At 36.6% G+C, this 24,534-nt stretch overlaps 1 long non-coding RNA gene and 3 pseudogenes across 1 annotated transcript; all 4 read left to right on the forward strand.

Annotated features, from left to right (window-relative positions):
* Window positions 1-4,028: 4,028 nt before the first annotated feature.
* Window positions 4,029-4,621, forward strand: LOC124984048 (lysophospholipase-like protein 1; annotated as a pseudogene).
* A 7,499-nt stretch (window positions 4,622-12,120) lies between these two features.
* On the forward strand, window positions 12,121-12,979 carry LOC124982778 (poly(rC)-binding protein 2-like; annotated as a pseudogene).
* Window positions 12,980-14,997: 2,018 nt separating this feature from the next.
* Window positions 14,998-21,705, forward strand: LOC124981862 (uncharacterized). The gene is made up of 3 exons (XR_007108110.1): window positions 14,998-15,374; window positions 16,207-16,338; window positions 21,418-21,705. It is a non-coding gene; the product is annotated as an uncharacterized LOC124981862 (long non-coding RNA).
* A 280-nt stretch (window positions 21,706-21,985) lies between these two features.
* LOC124982779 (C-type lectin domain family 2 member F-like) overlaps window positions 21,986-24,534 on the forward strand; it is a 33,188-nt pseudogene continuing 30,639 nt past the window's right edge.

Genomic DNA, 24,534 nt, shown 5'->3' on the forward strand with positions numbered 1-24,534 from the left:
CCCTGGTAAGCTCACTCTATATTGGATACACTATCTTAAGCAGTTGCTGTAAAATAATACATACATGAACAGAACACGAGGCACATTTCATTCAAAAATGTTATTTAAGAAATTTGTAAAGTGGGATAGAAAATCATATTCTCATTCCGTAAACCCTTAAAACTCTCCATCTATTATCAAAGTGAATTTCCCTTCGAAGTGAATTTCCCTTTATCTGTCTCTTGGCTACACCAGAGGCAGGAGGGAAGACCGCAAACAGCTTGCCACTCCTCCTGACTTAACGTATTTTCCTAAAAAACTCTAAGTCAGGGAAGTTTCTTCCCATATTTTAGTCATCTTTGAAGCCATGCAGTTGCTCTGTTCCCTATCCTCAGTACCAGGGTCAGAAAAAGTCAAGTTTTAGGCAGAATAACTCTTCATCTTTGAGGAAATCTGAGTAAAGATTCTTCAATCTGTCCCAGGTTGTTGGTCTGAGACCCTTCTTGGGCCTAATCATAAACCCCAGGATGTGGGGTGTTGGGAGGGAGGTGAAACCTAAAAACATGTCTTCATACTGTGCTGTACCCCGTTTCCTTACCCAAAGCAAATTTCTACTGATCCCCCTTTCTCCTCCTGCACTGGGAGGTGATTCTTCTAGGGTCTATGGGAATTGGCCCCTTTTATCAATCTAGCTGCAAGTGTTTCTGTCTGTACTTCAAGATTGGGAGTTTCTGCAAGTTCCTACCAGCAGTATAGGCCTCACCTGGATGATTTTTTTGAAGCATAGAGTTCCAAATTCTGTGAATATAGAGCTGCAGTAAAAAGAGCTCCAGGTTATTTGCAAATTCAATAAACTTTCAGAACCCCGATGTAAATGATGTAAACAATCTGGCCCATTGTTTTCACATTTTCATTCAGCATGTCCTCTGGCTGCTTATATGAGGAGGTGGGTGGGGGATAGAGGAAGAGAAGAATACTGATATGCTTCTCAAGGGTTTGTGGTTGATGTTTGCCGGTCCATTTGAAAGTATTTGTATGTATAGAAATGGAGAAGTTATTCCCAGAATGAAATTTCTTTTATGGATATTCCAAAGATCTTTCTTTTCTTTTCTACGGAACATATATATGAATAGTTCCCAGCAGAGGGCAACACAATGCCCTTCTGTTTGTACACACACCTGAATACTGAAGTCAGAAAGTTGAAGTTATTGGTAAAACATTTAAATCCATATAATTTTATTTCATGAACCAATATCTGCCTTATTAATGGATTATTTTCTTGACTTTATCAGTGAGTAAATAACAACAGTAAATTCTGTTTTCTAACTCTAAAATTCTGGCTTGTTTTACAACCTACAGTACCACTGGTTGCTCTTCGAATAGCAGAAATACCAAGACACATGGGAAAAGGAAAACTAAAGAAAGACATTACCTACATCTTAGATTTTCCTCAGCCTGAGATTAATACTTAGAAAGGCATTTCTGCTTCTGGTTAAACAGTCTGCTTAAATTCAAGTAAATTAAAACAATATTTATTGTGTTGCTTTGCTAAGAGTCTTATGGGTTCTTGCAATGCAGAAGGTAACCCATACTATTTATACTTTACAGACTTAAATAAAATACTTTATCACATCTTTAGGTAGAAACTTTGAGGGTCGTTAACATCAGGATCACTCTGAACCACATTCATACATGTATGTGATGATCCGAATGGCCTGCGTGTACCCTTAAAGCTGACGTCATCGTAGACAGGTTTCCTCCTGACTACAGGCCTCTGAATCTCTTTATTAAGAGAATTTACTTGAGAAAATTTGCTATTGTAAATTTTTTCCTCTTATCCTTTGAGATGTAAATTTTCTTTGGCTTCTGGTCAGAAAGATTTCGGGAATCTTTCTCTGGAAGCCATCCCTTTGAAATATAATCTGAACCAGGCCCAGCATAGAACCACTGGGTGAGGCTCCCACGCTGGGGAGGCAAGACCCAGAGACAGACACCAGGCCCAGGCCCAGCCCAGCACCGCCAGATGAGACTTCCATGCCAGGGAGGCCTGGCCCAGAGAACCTGGTCCAGCCCAGCCCGGACCCAGCCCACGGCTCTGGTGCTGTGGTTGACCATCTGTCAACACGAGGAGGTGCCCTTTCCCACTAGCAGGAATTATATCCCACCTGGAGGCCCCACCCCTAGAGGGGCAGCACCCTTCTTGGGTTACTGCCTTATCAAGTTCCTCCCAGGCATCAGGCTACCTAAGACTAGGAGGTTTGAACAGTACTGTATAGTTTTATTGTAGATTTTTTTATTAGTAGAAATATTATGATTATTTCTATTATACCTACTAATATTCCTACTTTTCTTTTATTCATATTTTTCTCATCCTATTTTCCTCTTATCTATCTGTCTCCTTGGAGACTCTTTTTCCCTTTTCACATGCTAACAACCAATTTCTTTTAATTCTGCTTTCACTATTCATATGACATAGTACCTCTTTAGATGCACTTCTTATCTCATTAACATTGTATCCTACACCCCTCTCCATCTTCTATGTCCACCATTAGAAATTGTGGTCCTTATTGCAAAACTATTGGCTAAGTTGTAGATAATAATTTAACTCATAATATCTGTTTATTAAGAAAATATAATTAATAGCTTAAAAGGGACTATTTGAGTTAAGGATGCATATTGTTTGTATGGTGTGTTGCTAATATTGATCTCTCACTTCAAGGTGAGGTATTGGAAACCTGCAAGGACACTATAAGTCTATAGGGGGGAAACTGCAATACCTCAGATTTGCACTCCTAGAGGGGAAGATACATGAACAACATGAGAAAACAAGGGAATAATGTGTCCCAAACAAACCTAGATGCTACATCAATAAAATCCAATGACAGCATGGCAGAAAAAATGTCAGAAAAGGAGTTCAGAATGTACATAATTAAAATGATCAGAGAGGCAAACAATGAGATAAGAGAGCAAATGTAGGCATTGAATGATTGCACCAATCAATAGTTAAAAGAGTAAATGCAGGAAGCAAAGGATCATCTCAATAAAGAGATAGAGATTCTGAAAAAAACAAAACAGAAATTCTTGAAATGAAGGAAACAACAAAACAAATTAAAAACTCAACAGAAAGCATAACCAATTGGCTAGATCACTTGGAAGACAGAACCTCAGACATTGAAGACAAAATATTTAATCTTGAAAACAAACTTGACCAAACAGAGAATATGGTAAGAAATCATGAACAGAACCTACAAGAATGATGGGATATCATGAAAAGACCAAATTTAAGAATTATTGGGATTGAGGAAGGCACAGAGATACAAACCAAAGGAATGAACAATCTATTCAATGAAATAATATCAGAAAATTTCCCACATCTGAAGAATGAAATGGAAAATCAAATACAAGAGGCTTATGGGACACCAAATACACAAAATTACAACAGATCTACACCAAGGCACATGATAATGAAAATACCCAACATACAAAAATAAAGATAGAATTTTAAAGACTGTGAGAGAAAAAATTCAAATTACATTCAGGGGGAAACCAATACTGATTTCAGCAGATTTCTCAACCCAGACCCTAAAAGCTAGAAGGGCCTGGAACAACATTTTCAAGCTCTGAAAGAAAACAGATGCCAACCAAGAATCTTATACCCAGCAAAACTTACCTTCAAATTTGATGATGAAATAAAATCCTTCCATGATAAACAAAAGCTAAAAGCATTTACAAAAAGAAAGCCGGCACTACAGAACATTCTCAGCAAAATATTTCATGAGGAAGAGATGAAAAACAATGATGTAAGTCAACAAAGGGAGGAACTAGCCTAAAGAAATAGTCAAATAAAGGAGAAACCAATTCAAGTTAAAAACCAAAAATTAGCCAAAATGGGAATACAAATCATATCTCAGTAATAACCCTGATTGTTAATGGCCTGAACTCATCAATCAAAAGACACAGACTGGCAGATTGGATTAAAAAGAAAGACCCAACAATATGCTGCCTTCAAGAGACACATCTCATAGAAAAAGATGCCCACAGCTTCTGCAATGGCTGCTGCCTTGGGTTCAGTTCTCCTGCGGCGTTGTGTGGTATTGCGGGTTGGGAGGCACAGCGCCTCACTGATCTTCCTGCATGACTCAGGTCTTATACTCCTTTGAGGGGAGGATTCGCCAATGTATGGTTTGACAGATTTAAAATATCTAATGGCTGCCCAGAACACCTTGACTCAATTGATGCAACATGTCAGGTCACTGACTTGATTGATGATGAAGTAAAAAATGGCATCAGGAAGAACAGGATATTAGTAGGAGGATTTTCTATGGGAGGAAGCACGGTGATGCATTTAGCATGTAGAAATCATCAAGATGTGGCAGGAGTATTTGTTCTGTCTAGTTTTTTGAATAAAGCATCTGCTGTTTACTAGACTCTTTAGAAAAATGATGGCGTACTTCAGTGTCATGGTCCTGCAGATGAATTAGTTCTTCATTCGTGGGGTGAAGAAACAAATTCAATAGAAGTGAACGCAAATTATTATAGTTTTCCAAATCTTTACCATGAGCTAAGCAAATCTGAGTTAGAAAAACTGAAGTCATGGATTCTTACCAAGATACCTGGAGAAATGGAAAGACAAAATGAATGAATCAAGGTTTATTTGTTAATACAAATATAATGTTTTTGAGAAAAGTGATCTTTATTGCCAAATTATAGGGATAAATAAAGTATTAAATAATTGAAAAAAAAAAAGAAAGAAAGAAAAAGATGCCCATAGACTAAAGGTGAAAGGATGGGAAAAAACATACCATACACATGGACTCAGAAAAAAAAGTGAAGGTGTCCATCCTTATATCAGATAAAGTAGACTTCAAGTCAAAATTAGTTAGAAGGGACAAAGAAGAATGTTTCATACTGCTTAAGGAAAACATAAATCAGCAAGATGTAGCAATCATAAATATTTATGCCCCAAACAGCAGCTCATCCATGTACATCAAACAAATCCTTCTCGATTTCAGGAACCAAATAGACCACAACACAATAATACTAGGTGATATTAACACACCTCTCTCACCACTGGACAGATCTTCCAAACAAAAATTGAACAAAGAAACTGTAGATCTCAATAACATAATTGATAATTTAGACTTAACAGACATATATAGAATATTCCATCCATCAATGAGCAAATACATTTTCTTCTCAGCAGCACATGGATCCTTCTCTAAAATAGACCATATGTTATGCCACAAAGCTACTCTTGGCAAATACAAAAAGATAAAGATACTAACTTGTATTCTATCCCATCATAATGGAATGAAATTAGAGATCAATGACAAAATAAAAAACAGAAACTACTGCAACACCTGAAGATTAAATAATATGCTATTGAATGATGCATAGATAACAGAAGACATCAGGGGGAAATAAAAAAATTCTTAGAGGTAAATGAGACCAAAGATACAACATATCAAAATTCTGGGACACTATGAAAGCAGCACTAAGAGGAAAATTCATTGCCTGGAGCGCATTCAAGAAAAGAAGAAGTCAACAATTGATTGACCTAACATTACAGCTCAAAGCCCTAGAAAAAGAAGAACAGAGCAACACCAAAAGTAGTAGAAGACAAGAAATAATTAAAATCAGAGCTGAAATCAATGAAATTGAAACAAAAGAAACAATTGAAAAAATTGACAGAATAAAAAGTTGGTTCTTTGAAAAAATAAACAAAATTGATAAACCCTTAGCCACACTAACAAAGAGGAGAGGGAAAACTCAAAATTACTAAAATTCGTGATGAAAAAGGAAATATCATGACAGATACTGTTGAAATACAAAACATAGATTCTCAGCTGAGTTCTACAAGACTTTCAAAGAGCTCATTCCAATACTCCTCAAAGTATTCCATGAAATAGAAGAGGAGGGGACCCTTCCAAACTCATTCTATGAGGCTAATATCACCCTGATACCAAAATCAGACAAAGACACATTAAGGAAAGAAAATTTCAGACCAATATCCCTAATGCGCATAGATGCAAAAATTCTTAAGAAAATTTTAGCAAATTGCATACAAAAGCATACTAAAAAGAAAGTGCACTATGATCAAGTGGTTTCATCCCAGGGATGCAAGGTTGGTTCAACATCTGGAAATCAATAAATGTAATTCACAACATCAACAGACTTAAGAATCACATATTATTTCAATAAATGTAGAAAACGCATTTGATAAAATACAGCACCCCTTCATGCTCAAAACACTAGAAGAAGTAGGAATAGTAGGAACATTCCTCAACATTGTAAATGCTATCTATGCTAAGCCCATGGCCAACATCATTCTTAATGGAGAAAAACTGAAACCATTTCCTTTAAAAACGGGAACAAGACAGGGATGCCCTCTTTCACCACTTCTATTCAATATTGAAACTCTAGCCAGAGCAATTAGACAGACTAAAGAAATTAAAGGGATACGAATAGGAAAAGAAGAACTCAAACTATCCCTATTTGCCGATGACATGATTCCATATTTAGAGGAGCCAAAAAAATCCCACCAGAAAACTTGTAGAACTCATAAATGAATTCAGCAAAGTAGCAGGATATAAAATAAATGCTTATAAATCCAATGCATTTTTATTCATAAGTGATGAATCCTCTGAAAGGGAAATTAGAAAAACTACCCCATTCACAATAGCCTCAAAATAAAAATACTCGGGACTCAATCTAACCAAAGAGGTGAAAGACCTCTACAATGAGAACCACAGAACACTAAAGAAAGAAGTTAAAGAAAACCTTAGAAGATGGAAAGATCTCCCATATTCTTGGATAGGCAGAATTAATACAAACCAAAAGTGCTATACAAACTCAATGCAATTCCAATTAAAATCCCAATGATGTACCTCTTAGAAATAGAGCAATCATGAAATTCATTTGGAAAAATAAGAGACCCAGAATAGCTAAAGCAATCCTTAGCAGGAAGACTGAAGCAAGGGGTATCACTATACCAGAACTTCAACTATACTGCAGAGCAATAGTAACAAAAACAGCATGGTATTGGCACCAAATAGGCAGGTAGATCAATGATACAGGATAGAAGACACAGAGACATACCCACATAAGTACAATAACCTCATACTAGACAAAGGTGCCAAAAACATACAAAAGAGAAAAGATAGCCTCTTCAACAAATAGTGCTGGAAACATGGAAATCCATATGCAGCAAAATGAAACTAAACCCCTATCTCTCATCCTGCATAAACCTCAACTCAAAATGGATCAAGGACCTCAGAATCAGAACAGACATCCTGCACCTTATAGAAGAAAAAGTAGGTCCAACTCTTCATCATGTTGGCTTAGGACCAGACTTCCTTAATGTGACTCCCAAAGCAGAAGAAATAAAAGCAGGAATCAATAAATGGGATAGATTCAAACTAAAAAGCTTTTTATCAGCAAAGGAAACAATCAGCAATATGAAGAGAGAGCCTTCAGAGTGGGAGAAAATCTTTGCCACGTACACTTCAGATAGAGCACTAATCTCCAGAATCTATAAAGAACTCAAAAAACACCAAGAATACAAATAACCCAATCAATAAATGGGCTAAGGAAGAAGAAGATCTACAAGCAATCAACAGATATATGAAGAAATGTTCAACATCTGTAGTAATAAGAGAAATGCAAATCAAAACCACCCTAAGATTCTATCTCACCCCAATTAGAATGGCAATTATCAAGAATACAAGTAACAATAGGTGTTGGTGAGGATGTGGGGAAAAACGTACACTCATACATTGTTGGTGGGGCTGCAAATTGGTGCAACCACTCTAGAAAGCAGTGTGGAGATTCCTTAGAAAACTTGGAGTGAAACCACCATTTGATTCAGGTATCCCACTTCTCAGCTATACCCAAAGGACTTGAAATCAGCATACTACAGTGATTTAGCCACATCAATGTTCATAGCTACTCAATTCACAATAGCTTAATTGTGGAACCAAACTAGATGCCCTTCAATAGATGAATGGATAAAGAAACAGTGGTATGTATACACAATGGAACATTACTCAACCATAAAGAAGAATCATATTATGGCATTTGCAGGATGCAGTTGGAGAATATAAGTGAGATAAGTCAATCTCAAAAAACCAAAGGCTGAATGATCTCTCTGATAAGCGGATTATGATACATAACAGGGGGTGGGAGGGAGGAAAGAATGAAGGAAGGATGGATTGAATAATGAAAAAATAGGGGTGGGGAGGGGTTGGTGGGAAGGAAAAATAACAGAATGAGACAAACATCATTACCCTATGTACATGTATGATTACACAATTGGTGTGACTCTACTTCGTGTACAACCAGAGAAACAAGAGTTGTACCCCATTTGTGTACAATGAATCAAAATAAATAAAATTTTAAAAAATCAATAAAACTTTGAATTAGAGAATATAATTAGATTGAACCAAATGAATGTGATCATTTTGACCATTGTTTCCCCTCCAACATTCTATTATGAAAAATTTCATATGTATCGCAAAGGTGAAAGATTTTTCTTTTTTTGACAACATTATTCATTTGTTTTATAGCTACCAAGCAGGAATTTCATTTTATTTACCTAGTGCACCTTGGCCAGGTGAACTTGGATTGAGGGTGGTGACTGTTCTTTGGTCTCCTAAACACTACGAACTCCAGTGTCATGGCCAGTACCTGTGAATATGACTGGTTATGAAAATCACAAAGATAAGATCCTGAGGCATAATATAGGTATCCAAAAACATTTCATCCACTGTCACTATAAACCAGCAATAAAAATGCTTCATAAACAATGAAATACAAACCAACAAAACAACTTGATTGTTTTGAGTGTGGATATATATTCTCTTATTCAGAAGTTCTGAGGATTTTATGAGAAAAGCCTTCAGGAGATCATTACTTTAGACTTTTCTTCTTATTTGTATAGATCATATTCTTACCATTTTCACTTGTGAAAATGGTATTCCTAAAGGAAACAAATATAGTCTAACAATGAATTGGTAACTGATGTGAATGCAAAATAAACTTTTGTGATTTTTCCCAAGTTGATAGATATTATTCAGATTGGAGATTTTTGGCTCACAAAACTAGATTTTTGTATTTTTCCCTAGTCTACCAATCTCCCATATTAGTCAGCATTCTTTAAATCAGTTTAATCTTTTTCTATGCTTGCCTGAAGATGGTTGTTGAAATATAATAATAATTAAAACATGACAAATAACCTTTGTTTTTGTTTAAAAACAAAAATAAAGAAAAGAATCACCCCCCCCAGAAAAAAGAAATATAATCTTCAAGAGAGAGAGTTTCCCTATCTGTCAGCTGTGTACGAGGGTAGGAATCTAATTTACGTCAGTCTCAGCCAGTCAACACAGACGCTCTAATCATGTAGACTTTCCTCTCCCTCTTAAAATTCTCCCAGACTTTTCCACTCGTAACCCTAGGGCTGTGAACTCTACCCTCGTTTGTCCAGTAGAGCTGAATTTCCTCTTTCTCCCCGACTGCAACAGTCTTGACCTCATCACAACATTCTTGAATGACGTCTTCCTTGCCTATTTAACCCTATGCAGTGAAACTTTTTTGACAGCAGCCTAGATATTCTTCATGGCTTCCTATTGGAAAGCAGTAAGTGTAACTGGGGAATTTGGATAGTTTTCCCTGTCTTTCAAAGGGTGAAATAGAACTGCAAAATAGCCCTGCCCAATGCTTTACCCTTATGTCTTCCCAAAGCACCACATTATTCTGCTGTTCTTCCCACTGGAAGGTCCACAGTTTTTTTTTTTTTTTTTTTTTTTTTTAACTTACTGACTCTTGTTTTTCTCTAAATTTCAAAGAACTTAAAGATTTGATTTTTATTTGTGTAATTATGCACTCAAAAACTTTCTCCAGTAGCTCCCTGCTGCAGTTAAAGAAAAAAAAAAAGTTTTTTCACAAGGTCCAACAGGATCTGACAACCTTTATTATAACCTCAATATCATTTCTTACCACTCATCCTTCCCCATCTCTGCATCTGCTGCTGATCTGATTGTATAATATTCACAAAAACTTCTATTTCTTGCACAAGACAGCTTCTTCCTGCCTTAGGCCCTTTTCTTCTGCTGATCCTAAAGGATGGAATGCTCAACCCTCCAAGCTTTACAATCTCAGGGAAGCTTTCCCTGACCCTTCAGTTTAATGTTGCTTCCAAGATAGTCTATCCCAGCCATGTTTGTCATGCTTAACACTATCTGAAATCACCTTCACTTTGTTGCATTTTTAGTATTGTCCATTTCATAGCTGCTAGAATGAGAGTTCTAAGACAGCAGCACATTTTCTGTCTTGTTCACAGTTCTTCAGAGTCTCCTGTCTAGTAGGCACACAATATATATGAATCAAATAATTGAATTGTATTTTCAAGCAATGAGACAACACATGATAAACAGTTATAAGTACTGCATTTTGTTCTTGATTGATATGTTTCAGTCCAGTAAAACAATTCTTGTAGCTATCTAGACTTACTAACAAGAATCATTTTTATGAATGACCCATTTCTTTTTCATAGACAGCACAGTGCTCTGCAAAAGTTCTGCAGCTTCCAAGAAAGCTCTGTTCTTTCAGAACTAGTTTCAAACCTAATAGACTAGCATGAGACAAAAGGAAAACGGAAGACTCCAATTGTGGTGGAGACAGTGAATCATATGGCATAGTAGTGAATCCACATGCATTAGAATCAGATAGACCCAAGGTGAATCATACATAGCTGTACCTTTAGTATCTAACTAAAGTATGTAACATAAGAAAGTTATTAAACATAAGCTTCAATTTCTTTCATAAAATGAGACTTTGTCATTGTTGTGAGAATTAACTGAGATAAGAATAGTATTATGAACATCTAATAAAGAGCAACTAAACTACTATGTGTAATAAAAATCTCTCCCCCCCAATCCATCATAGGCTGAACTTTTATAAAATTCAACAAAAAGAAATTATCACAGAAATAAAATTTTCAAAAAAAGACCAAGGTAATAAAGATACAAATCCATTTTTAAATTAGATTCCACAGTCATAAAATTATATTTCAACAGATACCATCAGAATACACTACAGGAAGAAAGGAATATGAAAACTATGTGCTCGTTGATAACTGTTATGAAGAATTACTATTACATTCCAGACATTGACATTCTAAAACTGTAACTGCTCCTAAGCTGAGGAGTGAAGTTTTACTTATCATAATAAATGCATATGTGTGCTGTTTGAATTAATTTTATTTACATCAATAGGTGAAGTTTTAATATGACAAATAAGTTTGCTACTTTGCAAGGATGACAAGATTCTGCCCACAGAAGACAATAAGATTATTTTAATTTTTAAAAACTTTTAAATATTTATTTTAAATTAAGAACTAAAACATGAAACTGTACATATTAGTGGGGTACTGTGTGATGTTTTGATACATGTATGCAATATAAAATGTTTAAATCAGGTTCAACATACTTACCAATTTTTTTCTGGTGAAAATTTTCAAAATACTTTTGACTAACTTTTTAAAACATCTAGTTCATTATTATTATCTGTAGTTACTCTACTATGCAATGGAATCCATTTCATTTTAATCTACCCATAATAGAGGAACCAATTGCAAAGATATAAGTTCAAGAGACTAAAATAAGATGTTTTAAGGCAATTTCAGCAGGCTGAGATTATTTATCTTTAAATCTTATTCAAAGTAATTCGAATAATAGTTTTCAAATTTTGTCTTTAATAATTTATCAGTTACCACTTCCAACAAATTATCTTTTACATTTTATAATTAATTTTTACTGTCTTAGGAAAGTGAGAGACCAGCGGAGTCAGCAGCCAGAGCAGCTGCAGCCTGAACCCTCCCCACCCCTTCCACCTGCCCAAGGCCTCTTTCTCACTTTCTCCTCCTCTTTCACCCAGCTCTTCCTTCTCCGCCTTCCCAGGGGTAGGGGTCGGGGAGAGCCTTCACCTTCCTGCACTTGGCAAGTTTTTCCGCCTCAGTCCTGTCCTTCCCCTTCCCCCTTTCCCCTCAGTCCTCTTGTGCCTGCAGTTTTTGGCCTTCACTCCCACCAGTGACCAGAGACTTGACCATTCAAAGCCCAGCTCCCCATAACACTGCTCAACAAGGACATGGGTGTGATTGAAGGTGGAGTAAATGTCACTCTCACCATTCGGCTACTTATGCATGGAAAGGAAGGAAGTATCATCGGAAAAAAGGAGTATCAGTTAAGAAGGTGTGGGAGGAGAGTGGTGCACGCATGCACATCTCAGAAGGGAATTGACCTGAGAGAACTATCCCTTTGGCTGGACCCACTAATGCCCTTCAAAGCCTTTGCTATGATCATTGACAAACTGGAAGAGGATATCAGCAGCTCTATGACCAAAAACCAGCTGCCAGTAGACCCCCAGTCATTCTGAGGCTGGTGGTCCCCGCCAGTCAATGTGGCTCTCTCACTGGAAAAGGTGGTTCAAGATTAAGGAAATAAAAGAGAGTACAAGGGCTCAAGTCCAATGGCAGGGGATATGCTCCTCAATTCAACCTGTCAAGTTCTCCAGTCATGTTTGCAGGTGGTCAGGCCTATACCATTGAACGATAGCATGCCATTCCACAGCCAGATTTGACCAAGCTGCACCAGTTGGCAATGCAACAGTCTCATTTTCCTAGGATGCATGGCAACACCGGATTCAGTGACATTTAATCCAGTTCTCCAGAGATGAAAGGCTATTGGGTAGGTTTGGATGCGTCTGCTCAGACTACTTCTCAAGAACTCCCCATTTCAAATGAGGAATTGACTGCGTAATTGGGCATCAAGGCACCAAAATCAATGAGATCTGTCAGATGTCTGGGGTGCAGATCAAAATTGAAACCCAGTGGAAGGATCTTCAGATAGGCAGCTACCATCACTGGATCTGCTGCCAGCATTAGCCTGGCTCAGTATCTAACTAACGTCAGGTTTCCTGGGAGACAGGTGACCTGGGGAGCAGCTAGATCAATGCAGATTGATCCATAATCCCTTTCTGCTGTTCACCACCACCCATGATCCGTCTGTGTAGTTTCTGAACAGTCAGTGATTCCAGGTTTTAAGTAGTTTGTAAATTTTCACCTTCTACACAGTTTATCATCCACTTGTGATTTTTAATTAAAACATTTTAATTCCTTTCTTTGTTCAGCTGTTAATGCTGAGATCCATATCCTTTTTTTTTTTTTTTCATTTTTTGTTTTTGTTTCTGTTTTTTTTTTGGCTCATGAATTTTTCTGTTTGTCATGGAAATTTAAGAGTGGATTATTAATACATTTCAGTTTAGTTCTGTAATGTCAGGAATTTTTCAAAAAACTAAAAGATGGACTGGAGCTTTTTCTTTGTAAATAGAAACTGGAACAGTGAAAAGAAAAAGAAAATGAAATAAATGGACACCAGATTTTTGTACATAGTTGGATTGCAGTTGGGAAAGTAAGCTTAATAAAGCACACCTTTTAGTATGGCCTACTGCTCATGACTCATGAGCAGCTCATGCCCATGGTGATCCACCACTGACTAAGATGGCGTCAGTGAGTTGGTCATCATGTGTCAACTTGGTACTTAGAGTTTAAATAATTACTTTCAATTCTGTATTTAACTCACTTTAACTGGAAACACAGTTTATGGGTTGCTACTGATCCACAATGTTCAATTCAAACAAAACAAGAGAGACACAAGTTTTTCTTGCTGTGATGAAGATCTTATGATCAGAGAAACTCTGGATATGTCACTATAGGCAGATCGATAAAATTCCAGATATTTTTTTTCATTCAGTGAAAAACGTCTTAGTTTTTACTCTTTTGTAGGCCTTTTTATTGCCGTGTCACCATCTAGCCCTTTACATAATGTGTCACCTTTCACACAAGTTTGCAATTTGTCACTTAACTAGATCATAGTAAATAAAACAGATTTGAGCCATCTTCCACAACACTTTGCAAGTAATTATTTCACTCAAAATCCATTTACATTTTATGGGTCTGTCATAAAAAAACTATGGTCACATGCTTATTTATGTACCCTCCTCCTTGCATATAAAGGATTATAATACATGAGGAAGAATGTTGCCTTTCTTCTGAGGACAGGAGAATTCTGAATGCAGACCCAGGAAGTAATAGTGCTGTGCTCCTGAATTTTTTTCTGAATATATGAACTAGGCATTGATTTACATTGCCTTTCTTTCCCAATGATGTACCTAAGACATGTGGTCAACATGCAAGGCTTGCAATTAGATCCTTTATGCTTGTCTTTTGGAGTTTCAAAAAGGAAAGAAACAAAAAGGGTTAACTTTAAACCGTTGTTATGCACTCAAAATCAGTCACTTTCCTTGGACACTTTCCTTTATAAAGGGTATATTATACTAGGTATACCTATCCAATTTCATTATTTTTACAGAGAAATGCATGAACTTTCCTATTTCTTGAAAAAAAATTCTTACTCAAAAATTGAAAAATCCCTAATAAGCAATAATGAAAAAGTTATATTTACATGTATTAAATAATGAATAACTATCTTTCCTATTTCTAAAAACAACCAGAACAGAATGAATAGCTAAATTATAGTTTTTTATTAAAAACAGGGGCAAAAAAAATCTATGTTCCAAGTAGCTAATGAGTTCAACTATTGGATAAAATTAATATTATACATACATATAAATAGTAAACTATTTCTTTTCTTTTTTTTCTTTTTGCAGTGTTGGGGATAAAACCCAGGGCCTTGTGCTTGCAAGGCAAACACTCTACCAACTGAGCTATATCCCCAGCCCAATAGTAAACTATTTCATAAGGAATAAACTAACAAATCTAGTTATTAACAGCATATTTACTTTCCTTTACCTCCTGGGAGAATCAATAATTAGAGGAACTCCTTGGGGTGCCACTTCTGAAATGTGACAGAAACCAATGCATCGTCACTGAACAAAATCATCACCTGACTGTACCCTGTGGCAGAGGACATCTGTCTTCTTTATTTACAAGCAGCAGTAAAACCACAAAGTGGAAGATGATTATGGGTTCCTGTCACTGAGCTGAAAAAAACTCTTGGAAAGACATCTGCTTTTCTTTCTTGTTTAAAAGTTTAATAGGCTTAATTTAGAGCAGAGTTGTCGTTTGGATATGGACAGCCTCCTGTGTCGAACTGTCCCCAACACAGCAATTTTCAGAGTCCAGGAAGTGGTTGGATCATGAGGCCTCAGACTCCTCGGGTCTTTGCTCAGTGAAGACTATTAAGAGGGGCACAACTGCAGAAGGCATGGTCGGTTGGTCTCGCGCTCTCTCTCCTTCCTGTCAGCCACGAGGTGAGCAGCTGTGCTCCTCCAGACTCCTGGCTTCACTAAAGGCCCACAGCCATGGGGGCAAGAGGTTTCTGGTAAGCTAAAACAAATTTTTCCTCCTTTCAACGAATAGTGTCACGGCCTAAACATCCCTCGTGCTCCCCCTATGCATCTTTCTCTGCCCCCAATTCAGAAATCTGGCCTGGGTTTCCCTGATTTCCTGGGTTTCCTGATTTCCTGGGTTCTGCCCCCAAACTGGGACAGGGTGTCCCTGGCTCCTTATCACAGGGTTAGGGGGTCTGGTAGATCTAAGAACAGGAGCTGCCCGACAGAGAAGGGTCGGGTCCCAGGCCAGCCTAGGAAGCATTGTCTTCCTGTTGTCAATCTCCAGGGTTTTCTCCTCAGCCCTTAACATTACAGAGAAACAAACACAAAGACACCTAACCCCAAACCCACCACGGAGTGCTGGTGAGGCTGGCAGGCTCAGCCCGGAGGGTGCCAGGCAGGGTGTGGACCAGGAGAAAGGTCAGGATGAGTGAGTGAGCTGGACACCTTAAGGCTTTCCTATGCCTCCTGCCCCAGGAGATGGTATGATACCTGTGCTTGAAAGGATACTTGTCCTTTTTCTGAAAGTTGATTTCAGTAGGAGAATAAAACTGGCCCTTATTATTTCATCTTGGAAGGAGAGAAGTCTGTGAAGCTAAAAAAAATTTAAAAACATTTTTAAAAAGTTTAAAAAATTTTAAAATCTTAAAGCATTTATCAGTTCAACTTATTTTGTTTATGCTCCCCTTAATTTGGTTCCCTGATTCCTGTTTTGAAATGCTTTTTCTCTCAGGGGCCAGAATCTGTCATTAGTAAATCATTCTGAATATGTATGAATAGACAGTCCCGAGTTCACTCCCACAACTGAGTTTCATTTCTCAGTGCTCTTCAGCTTCCTGCTCAGCACTAGTGAACTCTCCTGTCTGAGCACCACGATGACAGAAGCAGAGGCTTCAGTGGAAATGTTAAGGACAGACCTTGAATTCACAGGTGGCCTGGAGAAAGCAGGACGTGGTAAAGTAATTTGAAAAATCCTAAGAGGGGCATTGTTACTCCCCAGCCCCTGAATCACAAAGGGAGCTGAACTTCAGGCATGTTAGTACTTTACAATCTCCACAGAAGGTGACATGTTCGGGGGATAGAGTGGGTGGGAGGATAGATAAAGAATTGTTACATTGGTTATTGTATTTTGGTATGTGTTACTTAAATATTTCTGGTGCAAGAGAAATGAATAGTGAATTTAACTGCAAGAGGGCGAGGGAACTGCTCCTTGCGTTCAGACGGCTTTTGCCCAAGTCTCTGGTGGTGTACACTCTGGCAAGTCACACTGTGACTTTATGTCCCAGAGTGATGGCCGACTCCAATGCCCAGGACTCTGTAATATGCTACTAAGAAAATTTACCCTGCAGAAGCTGGGCCTTTAAGTTTGCAGATCCTTCGTAATTAAAGAGAAATGAGGGATTTCAGGGTGAGGGAGGGAGGGAGTCTGAACTGATCCACCAGCAAATCCTCTGTCATTTTTATTTTACGGTAAATTATAGGGGATGCTATGTGAGAAAGAAGAACAACATGTGGATATTTCTATTGTACAGAAAAAAGGAAGTGAAACTTCAGAAAAAAGAAAAATGAAGTAAAATACATGTTTTTCTAAAAGCAGAAAATGAAGTACACATATGTATTTCCTTCTCCTCTCCCAGTTTAGCATATTAATTTCTTTTCTTTTTTTTTATTTGGGAGCACAGGATATTGAATTTCTTGGAAAACAGGGTGGGTTTATATTTAAAAAAAAAAAAAATTCTTGAAGACCATTAATGTTTATCAGCTAAGCCCATAGTGTTCCCATAAGTAGAACTAAATATTTAACCAGCTGGCAAGTTGGTCAAATACTGAACTGGGTTAAACAATGCAAATTTGAAACTCATGTTTCCAAATACAGATGTTATAAAATTGCTACTAATTTGTAACTGCCCTATAACTAAAACTTAACTGCTTTTATAAGGTAAGTAAGTAATTTGGATCATGAAACTGAAGTTAAAATTAAACCAATAATATGGTGCATTTCTTCCTTCCTCTGAGAGATGAATTCTAATACTGTTTTCTAACTAAGAATTTGAAATTGTTAGCTACAAAGTATAATAGGCATATGATTTGGAGAGCGATAGGCAGAGTACACAGTAAAGGAAGGTAGAAGAAAAACAAATATGTACAATTACTATTTTATTACTTAAAATAAAAAGTCAGAGTCAAATATGAATATCAAGTGGTATAAATGCCAAGTATTACAAATAGGTATCTTGCTAGCTGTTAGTAACATGTAAGAAAGTTCTGGTGTTGAGTCCTGTTGGATATTTGAAATCTCTAGTAGAAGACATTTTAGGTGCCTGTTTTTTACCCTCAAAGTCTCCAGCTTTTTGACTTTTTAGTTTTTTGACTGATCCATAATAATTATATGTACTTATGAGGTACAAGGTGCTATTTGATCCATATATACATTGGGTAGTAATAAAGTCAGAACAATTAGCATACCCATCACTTTATTTTTATTTATTTATTTTTGTGGTGCTGGGGATTGAACCCAGCACCTTATGCATGCAAGGCAAGCACTCTACCAACTGAGCTACATCCCCAGCCCATACCCATCACTTTAAACTTGGGTATTCTCTGTGGTGAGTCATTAAAAATTCTCTCTTCTAGCTATTGTGAAATACACTGTGTGTCACTGCTCACTATGTCCACTCTGCTATGCCATTGAACACCAGCAGTTGTTCTCCTATCTGTATCACTGTACATGTTGATCACCCTTTTTCCATCTTCTTCCCACTGCTCTCCCCAGTCTCTGGTAAGAGACACCAGCACTTCACAGTTTATTGCAGCATTAGTCACAATAGCCCAGATATGGAATCAGCCTAAACGTACATCAATGGATTAATGGACAGAGAAAATGTGACTTATACACAATGGGTTACTATACACCATCAAAAAAGATGAAATAATGTAATTTGTGACAATGTAGAGAAACCTAGAAAACATTATTTTAAGTGGAATGTCAGGCCCAGAAAGACAAACACTGAAATACCTTGATAATATGTGTAATATCATTTTCTATTTTAAAAATAATGGACTTTAAACTCTTGAGATTGCAACCAAAGAAAATGGATCATACAGGGATCCGCTAGAAAAAAAATAAGAGTATATATTATTTTCTTGGAGTTGGAAAGAATTTTTAAACACTCTGGAAAGCAGTGGGAAGATTCCTTAGAAAACTTGGAATGGAACCACCATTTGACCCAGCTATCCCACTCCTTGGCCTATACCCAAAGGACTTAAAATCAGCATACTACAGTGATACAGCCACATCAATGTTCATAGCTGCCCAGTTCACAATAGCTTGATTATGGAACCAAACTAGATGCCCTTCAATTGATGAATGAATAAAGAAACTGTGGTATGTACACACAATGGAATATTACTCAGCCATGAAGAAGAATCAAATTATGGCATTTGCAGGTAAATGAATGTAGTTGGAAAATATCATGCTAAGTGAGATAAGCCAATCCCAGAAAACCAAAGGCTGAATGATCTCTCTGTTAAGCGGATGATGATTTATAATGGGGGGTAGGAATGAGGCAAGAATGGAGGAAGGATGGATTGTACAGAAGAAAAGGAGGGGTGAGGCGGGGGTTGGGGGAAGGAAGGAAAAACAACAGAATGAGATAAGCATCATTACCCTATGTACATGTATGATTACATAAATGGTGCAACCTTACTTCATATACAATCAGAGAAAAAACAGTTGTGTACAACAAATCAAAATAAATAAATACAATATTTAAAAAATGCAAAACCCAGAAATCATAATCAACTCCATTTATTTCAAATTTGAATGAGTTGCTTTAAATTAATTTGAAGGATGATAAGGAGAATAAGATATGCATATGAAACAAGATTGCTCATATGTTGATAATTTTAAAAATCATCATAAAGGTAATAGGCACATGGGAATTTATTATTTTCTTTTTGTATATGCTGGAGATTTTTTAAAGTAAAAAAAGTAAGTAAAGAAGAAAGCAAGAAGAAAGCAATAAGGAAAAGGAGAAGAAAAAGGAGTGGCTTTAAGAAGACTAGTCAGAGGGGCAAATCGGAGCTTTACTAAAATTCAAGGGGAAATTTACATACTACCTTAATGACAGTGAAAAAAATTATAAGTTAGGATCCACTGAGTTATTAAGATACTTTTACTGTAGAACTAAAAATAATGAATGTTGAGATTTTTATCTTGAACTAAAATCCAAATGCCTAAAATCATCTAATCCTACATACATATCATCTTCTTTGTGTTTAAGCTGAGGCTTCCTGGTTTTCTGGGAGATGTATGCAGAATGAATATAATGAAATAGATAAAAGGCAGCCATCAGGAACTTTTCTAAAAGCATAACATACTCAGTAAAATTCACTGTTTTGGTGTACACTTTTTGAGTTTTAACAGACTCATGTAATCATGGAATCACCATCTAATCAAGGTGAAGATCCATAACCCACTCCCAGTTCCCTCAGGCCCCTTTATAGACACCCTCCCCCCTTTGTCCACAGCCCTTACCAACTGCTGATCTGTTTTCTTTTTGCTTTTTCCAAATGTCACCTAATAGTATCCTGCAGTAGAGTCTGTAGGAATGCATTTGAGATTGAGCACACTATGATATGGATGGATAGTTTGTCAGATAAAAACGAATTCGAATTTAGACAAGGAAGGACTTTATTCAAAAGGACCAATGATACAGGAATAATACTCTTATTTCCAAATATGCAGTATCTCAAAAACCAAACAGGAAAAGACCTTCATTTTATAAAAGAGGTTAAGAAATCTGAGCAAAAAAAAAAAATTGTGGACGAGAGAGCAAGAGATGAAAGAAAGCAGCTTTGTGGTCAAGATTGTCAGAATGAGCTGTAAAGGAGCTTTTGCATGCTGGGGTTCTGGTGCTTGTTTCATCTTTTGAGCAAGTCTGAGTTTAGGGGCCCCTGGGAGAGAAACTTGAAACCTGACAGATTTGGTCAAATCTGTAAAGCTTGTAATAAAGATTTTTTTTCTTCCTTTCTTTGTTCTTTCTTTTCTTACCCCCGCCCCCTGCTTTTTAAACTTTTCCTCTTTTGCTTTATTTCATAAGTCCTGAGTGGTGTTTTTTTTTTTTTTTTTTTTCACCTCTTTCCCAGCTGAAGAATATTTGAATTTTTGCAATTTTTTCAGTTTTTAATAATCATCAATAAAACAATAAAACTGCTATAAATGTTCACATACAGGTTTTTAAGTAAACAAGTTTTTATTCCCCTGTGCAGAATTTATTTGTCTTAATATGGGATAGAACCTCCAACAAAATGTCAACTGGATTTGTGAGAACTGACATCCTAGCCTCACCCCAATTGGGCAAGGCATTTATTCTTTCACCATTCTGAATGAGTCTGGATACAGTTTATCTGTAGATGCCCTTTGTTAAATTAAGGAAAGTCCTTCAGTTCATAATTTGTTGAGACATCTTATTATGGGTTCATATTAAATTTTTCACATGCTTTTGCTGTATTTCTTGAGATGCTCCTGTGTCCTGCTTTTCTTATTCTGTTAAAATGGTGCATTACATCAAGTCAGAATGGCAATTATCAAGAATAGAAGTAATAATAAATTTTGGTGAGGATGTGGGGAAAAGGGTACACCCATACGTGGCTATGGGACCGCAAATTGGTGCAACCACTCTGGAAAGCAGTATGGGCATTCTTCAGAAAGCTTGGAATGGAACCACCATTTGATCCAGTTATCCCACTCCTTGGCCCAAAGGACTTAAAATCAGGATACTATAGTGACACGGCCACAATGTTCATAGTAGCTCAATTCACAATAGCTAAGCTATGGAACCAACCTAGGTGCCCTTCAGCAGATGAATGGATAAAGAAAATGGTTCATATACACAATGGAATATTACTCAGCCATAAAGAAGAATGAAAATATGGCATTTTCTGGCAAATGGATGGAACTGTGGACTATCATGCTAAATGAAATAAGCCAATCCCCCTAACCAAAGGTCAAATGTTCTCTTTGATATGCAGATGCTGACTCCAATAGGTGGGGCAAGGGAGTGGAAGTTCACTGAACTGGACAGAGAAGAATTGGGGGAAGGGAGGAGAGATGTGAATGGGAAAGCAGTAGAATGAATTGGACATAACTTTCCTGTGTTCACAATCACTGTAACTGCACACCATGTACAACCACAAGAATGGGAAGTTCTACTCCATGTATGTATGGTATGTCTGAACACTCTACTGTCATGTATAATAAAGAGAAAGAAATTTAAAAATTAAAAAAAAAAAGAAATTAGACCATAAGTTGTTTTACTTAAAGGCATGTGAAAAGAAAATTTCTTTTTTTTTTTTTAATAAATCTAACTTTTTAAATGGAAAAAAGGTGAATTACATTTGTTTATCTTCTAATGTATCCCTTGGTACTTCTAACCAGGTCATTTATTATGGAGGAAAATCTGGATTATTTATATGTCTCTTTTTCATCCTGATTTTTTGTGTCTTATACTTTTATTGCCTATTATTCTAATAACTGGAAAATTCTGTAGAGGAAAATTTCCATTTCCCTTGTCTGTACACTCTTTCATGGATATTATTGATGGACAGGACCTTTTGTAAAAGAGACTTGCAGTAGGAGAGTGCAAACTAAGCTTGGAGTTGATTCTGTGACTAATTAAATTTTTTTCTCCTGAAGAGTTTCATGAGATTGTATTCTGATATTTATGTTTTGCAGGTAAAACTCTTCAAGGAAACTTTCCACCAGTTTCATCTCCCGTAACTCCTATCAGAGTTTATTATCAGTGCTTTTTCATTATCTTGGTCCTAATTACAGTTGTTATTGCACTTCCCATTATTTTGTCAGATAAGTTACTTTTTCTCCAAACCATGCAATATTTGTACACATTTATATTATCTATAAATATTCATTTAATTTTGAGCTCCATTATGCATCGGGCACTGTGTAAAGTGCTTGAGATGTATAAGCAAACAAAACACACAAAAAACAATCTCTGCTCCCTTTGAACTTAATTTCTAGCAGGCAGGTACAGGTAAGACTAAACAAGGTAAGAGTGGAACAGGTTGTAATATACACAGTGTAGCAATGTGATCTTCCTTGGGAAGGTATTTAGCAACATTCTAAAGGGGATGAAAAAGTCATGGTTTCCTAGGGAAACTGTTCCAGACAGAACAAGAAAAGCGAAGTCCTAAGACTTCAGGAGCGTGCTGTAGATAGAGCAGAGTAAGAGTGGAGAAGAGTGATATAATGGTGACAGGGGAAGGTACAGCATCCCCCATTACCTGTGGTTTCAGTTACACATGGTCAGCTGTTTTCCAAAAATATTAAATGGAAAATTTCAGAAATGAACAATTTATAAGTTTTAAATTACAAACTGCTCTGAATAATGTAATAAAGTCATGCCATTTTTCTTCATCCTGCCCCAAATTTGAAATATCCCTCTGTCTAATGTATCCATAACCTGCCCATCCATGGAGCTGTCTCCATTATCAGGTTGACTGTCTTGGTATCTGTGTTCTACTAATCCTTATTTAACAATGCCCCTAAAGCTCAAAAGCAGTAATGTTGGCAATTTGGATATACCAAAGAGAAGCCATAAAGGCTGTCTTTTAAGTAAGAAGACCAAACTTTATCAGTGGTATGTATGTATAGGAAAAAACATGGTATATATAGGAGTCAGTGTGATCCACAGTTTCAGGCATCCTGAGGGCTTGGAATATATCCTCCGTGGACAGCAGGAGCCTTGTAAGTCATTTAAAAACTGGCTTTCACTCTACAATAGGAAGAAAGAAGTTGCCGCATTGAACTTTGATGGCTGAATGATCGACTTCCATACTGAGAATAGACTGTCAGGAGACCAGGATAAGAGCAGAAAGACTTTTTAGGGAAATCTTGTAGAAATCAACGAAGTGGCAATGGCTTAGACCTGATGATAAGTGCAGGTGTGGGCAGGGTGGATATTTTGGAAGCTGAACCAACAAATGGGATATAAAATCTTAGGAAGAGAAAAGTCAACGATAAAGAATTTTCTTTTGCGCTGTGGAAAAAATGTATTGCTATTCATTGATCAAGCAAAGCCATGAGTGTAGAAATTTCATTTACGTAACTATTTCCTGACATTTCCAATCAGAAATGTCATTTCATTAAAGAATAAAGTGAGAAGTGTCCACTTGAAATATTCTCAGGTAGAGGCTTAGCCTTTGACCTAAGTATTTATATCTTATACTTAAGCAGATTGAAAATGCAGGAACATATATGAGAACTACACACCTCTTTAAAAAATATTCAGTCTTCGTACATAGAGGCAATACATCACCAGATTTCCTTGGCATATTAAAGGACTGCTCAGGTAGAGATGACTTAACACAAGAAAATATGTGTATTTTGATTTATAAACGTGGTCTTCAAATTTTTGTTGTTCCTACAACTTCTACTATCCACTTTTTTGAGGGGGGACTGAACCTGGGGAGCTCATTCACTGAGCCATATCCCCAGACATTTTAAATATATATATATATATATATATATATATATATATATATATATATTTTGATATTGCAAATGATGTTTTATTTATTTATTTATTATAATTATTAGCACATATGAATTGTATAAATGAATGGAATTCACCATTATAATTATCATACATATATACACTGTGCATTCATCAAGTCCATCCACATTTCTTTATTTATTTTATTTTATTTTATTTTTTATGAAGAAAAATGTTTAAATTCTTTTTTAAATTTTTTATTTGTATTAATTAGTTATACATGAGAGTAGAATACACTTTGACACAACATGTATAATGGAATATAATTTCTCATTCTTCTGGTTATACATGATGTAGAATCCCACCCATGGTATAGTTATATATGTACACAGGGTAATAATGTCTGATTACTCAGCCTTAAAGAAGAATGAAATTATGGCATTTGCTGGTAAATGTATGGAGCTGGAGAATATCATGATAAGTGAAACAAGCCAATTCCCCAAAACAAAAAGCTGAATGTTTTCTCTGATTTGTGGATACTAATTGACAATGGGGGTGGGGCTAGGGAAGAATAGAGTTACTTTAGGTTGGGTAAAGGGGATTGAAGGGAGGGGAGTGGGTATGGAGATAGGAAGGA

Source organism: Sciurus carolinensis, chromosome 4 (assembly GCF_902686445.1).
Source record: "Sciurus carolinensis chromosome 4, mSciCar1.2, whole genome shotgun sequence".
NCBI lineage: Eukaryota > Metazoa > Chordata > Mammalia > Rodentia > Sciuridae > Sciurus > Sciurus carolinensis.